We start from the raw sequence: 7,966 nt of genomic DNA on the forward strand, positions 1-7,966 counted from the left end.
AGTGGGGCAATTCTTAAGGGGCTTGGTTAAGTTAGTGTCTACTCTGTCCTGCCCTGTCAGGGAAGCGCCCCTGTGGCTTTCCTTTTACATCTAATATTTTTCACAAATGAACAAAACAAACATATTTGGTGTACACATACAAAACAAAAAATACATATTCACTTAAATGTCCAAAGGGCACATTTTGCAAGCCAGCCTCCTGCTTGCAGGCATACAACCTTTCTCAGTCCATGGGCCTAGAGCCCTCTGTTGCTCTCTCTCTATGCTGTTGCCTCTGCCACCATCTCTGTTGTTACTGCTTTTCTGGGTAGGATTTCATTCTCTACTCATGCTCTTCCTTCTTGATGGGCCAGAGCTCTGTTCTTGAAATAAAAGATTTACTACTTTCCCCTTTAAGCTACACATCTTCTACAGTTACCGTTGTGACGATTGCAATTAATTCTGATAACAATTTCTCATATGAATCAAATCATAAAATCCTCCTGTCATTCCCCATCTCTTTTCAACAGATCCATCTGGAGAAGAAGAAAACTATTAGGTGGGGATTCTGCCTTACCCCCCTCATTCAGAAATTAAGCACGCTCATGAAAGCTTGTAAGCCTGCCACTTCATGCCTTTATAGCCCCCTATTTTAGGTAGCCAGTGTGTAAATTGCCTGTCTCTATGGTGTGGTGCTGTGGATTAATGAGCTGGACTGAAAGGTTGGTTTGAACAGCAAGGTCAGCGGTTCAAGCTCACCAGTCACTCTTCAGAAACCCTATTCAGGGTTGCTATGAGTCGGATTCAACTTGACTGCACTTTACAACAATAACATCAACCCTGTGCAATGAGGAAACAAGCTTGATTCTTTTTTTTTTTTTTAAGTTTTTAATGTGAATTGAGTGATAGTTTACATAGGGGAACATCAGTTTTACACTCATCATTTCATTGCAATCATTGCAACTCCTCCGTGTGTCATCATTCAACGGTATTTGCTTCTATTTCCTCTGTTTTTTTGGGGGTATGGAGTGGGGTGGGATGGGGGAGGGATGTACAAAAAAGCACTCAGGAATATATAATCATTTAAACAACCAAAGGGCACATTCTGCTATCCTGCCTCCTGGCCATCAGCACCTGGCCGCCAGTACACAGTCTTGCTCTTTCCATGAGTCTAGAGTCCTTAGTTGCTCCCTCTCTCCATGTCTCCATGTCTGCCTCCATCTCTGGTGTCGCTGCTTCTTTGGATAAAGGTCCCACATTCCGCTCGTGCTCATCTCCCTTGATGGTCCTAGGGTCCTTTGTTCCTGGACTGTTAGATTAACTACTCCCCTGTTTTTGTTACAGAACTTCTATCTTTATGGTTGTGACAGTTGCAATTAGTCATGATAACAATTACTCACTATTGAATCATAAGAATCTTATCCCCATCTCTTTACACCAGACCCATCTAGACAAGATGAAAACTATTCAGTGGGGATTCTACCTTCCACTGCATTCTGAAACTAAACTCCCTCTTGAAAACTTGTAAGCCAGTCACTTTGTACCTTTGTAGGCCCTCCCCCCTCCCCCATTTTAGGTATCCAATGTCTAAGTTGCCCATCCCTATCAACCCTGTATACAGAGGGGATAGGATCGATCCATGATGTGAAGACTCCTTTGCTCTCAGTTGGTGTTTTGAGCTTCTACATTCATAAGTATAGATCAAGTTCATCAAATTATAGCAATTTACACTTGTTTTCTTTATTTAAAAAAAAAAAAAATCTTCCTCTAGTTAAGTTCTGATCATCAAGCCATCGAAGCTAGGTTGAATGGGTACTATCTATAAGTTTGGGTGTTCTTGTGCATCTCCCTTCACTTCATATCAGCTGGATGCTTCACTCTCAGCTTTAGCCCTCTGTGGCTATATCCTTGCCCATGGGCTCAGGAGTCCCCAGGTCTCACCACACTTCGGCAAGTTTGGTTCTTGATATGTAGAATCCTTCCATTTTGGTTGGAATTTTGAGCAACTGCATCCATAAGCAAAGGTCCAGTTCATAAAATTGTAGCAATTTATGCTTGCTCACTATATTAAACTTATTTATTTTTATCTGGTTGAGTTCTGGTCAGCTAGCCATTCAGCTAGGTCAAATGGGTACTATCTGCAAGTTTGGGAGTTCATGCACACCTCCCCACACTTCAGACCAGCTGGCCACTTTACTGTCAGCTCTAGCCCCCAGTGGCGAGGTCAGCGTCCATGGGCTCGGGAGTTCACACATCTCCCTAAACTTCAGACCAGCCAGCCCTTCTCTCTCTCATCTCAAGGTCATTGGGTGTCAAGGAAACATGGCCAAACTCAGCCCGTGTCTTCATTGCTGCAATTCTCCCACTTCCACTCACAAGTGACTAGGGTGGTCACCAGTGAGCAGACTAGACTACTCATGGGTTCCCTGTGAGTTTCAGTCTTAAACGGGGTTATCCCTGATGGGCTGACTTTTCTTGCCTTGATGGCTCTAAGGCAAACAGCTTATTTGATATTCTAACAGCTAGACAGTCTGCTTTTTTTTCTGCTGGTCTTTCTTTCAAAAAGTATTTTCTGTTCTTTTAGCCATTCTGGGTTTTCTGTGTGTCTTTTCAAGATGATGTGTCCCACATCTGAAGGCTCTGGGTGGGGCTCAGGATTCCACCTAAGGCCCCATACTCCACAAAGGCTTAACAAGAAGCCTGTTTCCTTGGGCACATTCTAATGCAAGTGGGGCAATTCTTAAGGGGCTTGGTTAAGTTAGTAGTAATGGCAGCTCAGATATATTGTGTGTGTGTGGTGCGTGTTGCAGAGGTGGGTGCCATCTCAGCTTATTTCTCTCTGGGGAGTACAAAGACACAGACACAAACACCCCATCAAACCTTGTGCTGTTAGAACCCCTTTATGGCCGTTTGTTTGGACCCATCAGATCTCCTAAAGTAATGGTTTTCATCCCCACACATCTACCCCTTAACTCACCTGCCCCTTTCCATTATCTGGAGAAGTCCAAGGAGGCAGTGCCACGGACCTCCATAGGCACACTTGGGATGGGGCAGTGGGTGAGTCCTAACTGTTCTGAGAACACCCACCAGACAAGGCCAACTCAGGGAGGGGATTTGTGTGAATCTGGCCACCTGAGACCAGGGCCCTGCCAGTGTGGAAATCAGGATCGGAGCTCCTAGCTGGACTCTGCCTGGGTGTCAGCTTTCAGAGGAAGCAGGCCAACGCTTTGATCTTGGATCAGGCTGAGGACAGCTTGGTGAAAGGGTTTAGTTGTTTGCTCTGTGGTCTACACAGTGCTCACCCTTGCTTACCTGCTGTTCTGGGGGTCAGTCATCCACAGTCTTTGTTCTCTGGCTGATAATTGTAGTAAAGTCTGTTCAGTGTTCTGTAATATGTCTGATATGACAGCTTTAACCACAATAACTGTTGAGTTGTGGCAATGTGACCAGGGAACCAAATGTTTAATTTTAATTAATGTTCATTTAAATTTACTAGTAGCTATCTTGTTGAACCTCCTAGAAGCACAGTTCTAGAAGAGGTGGGCCATCTTAGGAGGATGCAGTGGCCTAGTTGGGGTGTCTCAGAACTGCCTGACCTGCCCCCTTCTTTCTTACACACACACATGCGCACACTCTCACTCACTAGCACATGTAGGAACACCAGGAATGATTCAAGAAACCCCTGGATACATGTCATTTTATAGCAAAGTTCACTGTTCTAATATTCTTAGCTGCAGTGAGGCAGAGCTGCCAGGGACCACACATCTGCCCCATGCATGGCTTCTCTTTGTCTTTGCACAGTTGGCGATAAGCAGGTGAAACCTCAGGAAACTCTGCCTCCTGAGAATTCTACTTCCTTTCCAAACTCCTTCAAACTCTGGTCTCCACTCTGAGTGCCTGTGCTCCTCTCTCTGCTTCTCCCACTGGAACAGCGAGTCTGGTATCAGCTGATGGGCACACTCCTGTGAAGAGGGCCCAGTCACAAGAGTGGTCAGTGGTCAGCCCATGCTGGCAGTTTTGATCTTATTTCCTAGTCTGGTTGAACAGTTTGGCCTCAAGTAAGAGGGCTCAGGTCATTTGCAATTTTCTCCCTGCCTAGCACTTGTTAGGAGTCCTGGTGTGGCACTGTAGGGTAATCACTGGACTGTAAACTGTAATGTCGTTGGTTCAAATCTAGTAGCTGGTCCTTGGAAACACTATATAGGATCACTTTGAGTCGGAAACAACTTGATGGCACAACAAGTGCCTGCTAGCATCTGTGAACATTCCCTGTTGTCTTTTTTAAATGAGTGATTGATTTCTGTCTGCTAGAGATCCCTTCAGAACAGAAAAAAAAATTAACATAGTTGCTGTCAAGCTAATTGTGACACACCCATGTGTGTCAGAATAGAAATGCACTCTGAAGTTTTTTTAAGTTTTTAGTGTGGATTGAGTGAAAGTTTACAGGGCAGATCATCAGTTTTACATTCAACAAATCATGCATCTTGTTTAATTACAATGATTATAATCCCTTCCACGTACCATCAGATAACAGTATCTCTCTAGTCACTTTAGCTCCTTTTTTAAAAAAAACAACATTCAGGCACATATAATAATTTACACTACCAAAGGACATGTTCTTCAAGTCTGCCTCTTGGCTGCCAGCTCTTAGTCCCTGTCTTCCCATGAATCTAGAGTCCTCAGCTGCTCCCTCTCTCCATGTCCGCATCTCTGCCTCCATCTCTGGATAAGGTCTCGCCTTCTGCTTGTGCTCTTCTGCCCTGATGGTCCTAGGGTCCTGTGTTCCTGGACTGTAAGATTAACTTCTCCCCTGTTTTTGTTACAAAACTTCTCCTTTTACAATTGTGATCGTCGCAATTAGTCATGATAACAGTTACTCGCTGTTGAATCATAAGACCTTCTTATCCCCATCTCATTTCACCAGACCCATCTAGACAAGATGAAAACTCTTCAGTGGGGACTCTTTCTTCCCCCCACACTCTTAAACTAAATGCCCTCTTGAAACCTTGTAAGCTAGTCACTTCTTGCCTTTATCACCCCCTCATTTTAGGTAGCCAGTGTCTAAGTTGCCCATCCCTGTCTACCCTGTGTACAGAGGGGATAGCATTGATACTTGATATGAAGACTCCTTCCCTCTCTGTTGGTGTTTAGAGTAACTACCTCTAGGAGTATAGGTCAAGTTCATCAATTGTAGCACTTTACCTTGGTTTACGTTATAGAACATGGCTTTTGTTTTTTGTAGTATTTTTCAAGGCTGTTTTAGAAGTAGATTACCAGGACTTTCCTGTGAGGATTCTCTGGGTGAACTCGAATTCCAGCCTTTCATGTAACAACCAAACATGTTAACTGTTTACACCCCACTGTCTTTAGTCTTCTGCCTTTCTCCCCGTCCCCCACAGTATGTATAGTTGAGCTTTTTCTCCCCTCCCTTCCTCTCTGCCCAAGCTGTCAGCTGCATGTTTCATTTCCCCACACACTAGCCTTCTTTAATAACAATTTCCTAACATATCATGCCCCAACTATTCCATGCAAACCAGAAAACACCTCTGTGCCACCATCTCCCCCCAACTCCATGGCATGTGGGCCTGCAGGCTGTCTGAGCCATCCTCATCAACAGGGGTGTGATTGTCCCCAGGCCTCTCTTTGCAAAGAAGGACAGAGCCCCTCTGTGCAGGCCAGGATTTCCTGTGTGCTGGTCGCCCTCCCTTGGAACAGCCCCAGTATTGCACAGTAATTCAGGGTCTTGTACAAACCAGTGCCTCATCCTGCCACACTTGTATCTTTAAAAACTCTGAACTTTAAACTCCAGAAGTAGTGCATATTTGTTGTAAAATATTCAAAGGATGTGGAGGTGCTAAGCGCCCCCTCCTCCGCCTCTACCTCTTAGGTAAATATTGCTGCTCAGGGTTTGGTGGGTATGCATGCCCCCAGCCTTCTCCCCGTGGGCATACCGCTAGCCCACTAGCTCCATTTTTTCATGCCATTCCATGCCAGCACCTGAGGACCCCAACAGCCTGCTTTCTGTTTTGTGGGTGTGCCCTCTGCACTGCATTGGTTAGTGGGTCTGAGAGCAAGTGGATGGTGTCCAGTTCTTGTGCTCAAAAACGACTGGAGTTACAGCTTCACCAGGATCCCGCCCCACCCCACCCTGCTTTTCCCAAGTCCTTTTGGCTCTCAGGGCGTCCAAAGTGAGCCGAGCTATGAGATTTCTTTGTGAAGGAGGGCCACCCACCTGGCCACTTGTTTCTGGCAGCCTCACCAGGCACACCCTCACTTGGGGGGGGGAGGGGGGGAAGGCAGGGTGTCAGCACTGCCAGCCACCAGAGCATTTTAGAGCTGGGTGGGGGTGAGCAGTAGACTGGAAAGAGCCTGATTAGCTACTAATTAGTATGGGGGGAGAGCATGCCTCCATGGTGCTAGGAGAAGGGGCTTGTGAGGGGCTGTCAAGGCTCACAATCCCCTCACACAGTCCTCCAAGGCACCGTGATGCTGCAGTGGTTAAGCACTCAGCTGCTATCCAAAAAGGCCAGTGGTTTGAACCCAGGAGAAGAGCGATTTCAGCCAAGGAAGCTCTGCCCTACTCTGTCCCCATGTGTAAGGTCTCTATGAGTCAGATTCAACTCGATGGCATACAACAACTGCACTCCTTAGAAAGGGGCCACTTTAAAGCCAGGGACCAGCCAGTCTTTTCACCAGCACCTTTTTCTGCTGAGCCTCAGGCAGCTGGTGGGGGAGTACAAAGAGGCCTGGAAAATCCATAAACTGCACAATCAGCCCCTGCATCTTAGCTGCTTGGCTCTGTTTATTGCTTCCTGTCCCTGAAAGCCCTTCACAAACAGAGGCTCTTTGAGGGGGGTGAGTGGGACCTGGTGGGTGGCCCCTGCCACAGCACCACACCATGGATTGAGTGTGCAGCTTCCCTAAACAAGACAGATTCCTTTCCGCCCCTCACTACTGCTGCCACCCCCAGCAAAGGCACGGAGGGTGGGGAAGAGGGATATCATCTGGGTGTGAGAGGACCAACACCCCACCCCCCGCAAGGACTGTTCACTTTGTAGTTGACAAAGGACAAGGGTCTTGTTTCTGCCAGTTGCATGGGAGGCCTAGAAGTTAAGCTCTAATGAGGCCCAGGAAGGGGACAGAGTCACACCAGAGCCCCTTAACTGACCTCTTGGAGGTGGGGAGGGGAGCAGGGGGCCATTCCCTGGGATCTAGGCACAGTCTTGTTTCCAAGGGCTTATGGGGCTTGCTCAAAGACTGTTTTATTGTTGCTATTTATATAGTTTTTGTTGGTGGTGCCCTAGAGTGAATTCCTACTCATAGCAACCCATAGGGTTTTCTTGGCTATCATTTTTATGGAAACAGATCGCTAAGTCTTTCTCTCTTGGAACCTCTGGGTGTGTTTGGAGTGCCAACCTTCTGGTTAGCAGCTGAGCGTTTAATCAATGTGCCCCCAGGGCTCCATCCATCCCTCTCACCTTCCCAGACTTCATCTTCCCTCCCCCAAGAAGGAAGGTGTTTGGGTAACAGCCTGCCCCACCATGACTGGGATGAGATGTCACTCTTTGGGGAATGGTTGCCCTAGACACTGGTTCAGGGCTGCTGGGGGTGCCTGCGAGGACTGTTTGTCCTTATTTTCTTCCTGGTAGACACAGGAAGGGCCCACTGATGCCTGCAGGGCTGGAGGACAGAGGAACTAACAGGGAAGAAGGGGAGAGGACAGGATGACAGCCTCCTTTGAGTGGGGCTGCTCCCTCCAAGCAGGAGGGGTTCATCCAGGCGGCCTACCTGCCTCTGCTGGCCTTGTTTCACTTAGAAGACTTTTGACTGCAGTGCCCTGTGCTCCCCCGTGAAAAGATCCCTGGTGGCACAATTGTTAAGCACTGGATTGTTAACCAAAACGTCAGTAGTTCAACCCTATCAGTAGCTCCACAGGAGAAAGATGTGGCAGCCTGCTTCCACAGGATTACAGCCTTGCAAACCCTGG

This window comes from Chrysochloris asiatica, unplaced genomic scaffold (genome assembly GCF_000296735.1).
Source record: "Chrysochloris asiatica unplaced genomic scaffold, ChrAsi1.0 scaffold00007, whole genome shotgun sequence".
NCBI lineage: Eukaryota > Metazoa > Chordata > Mammalia > Afrosoricida > Chrysochloridae > Chrysochloris > Chrysochloris asiatica.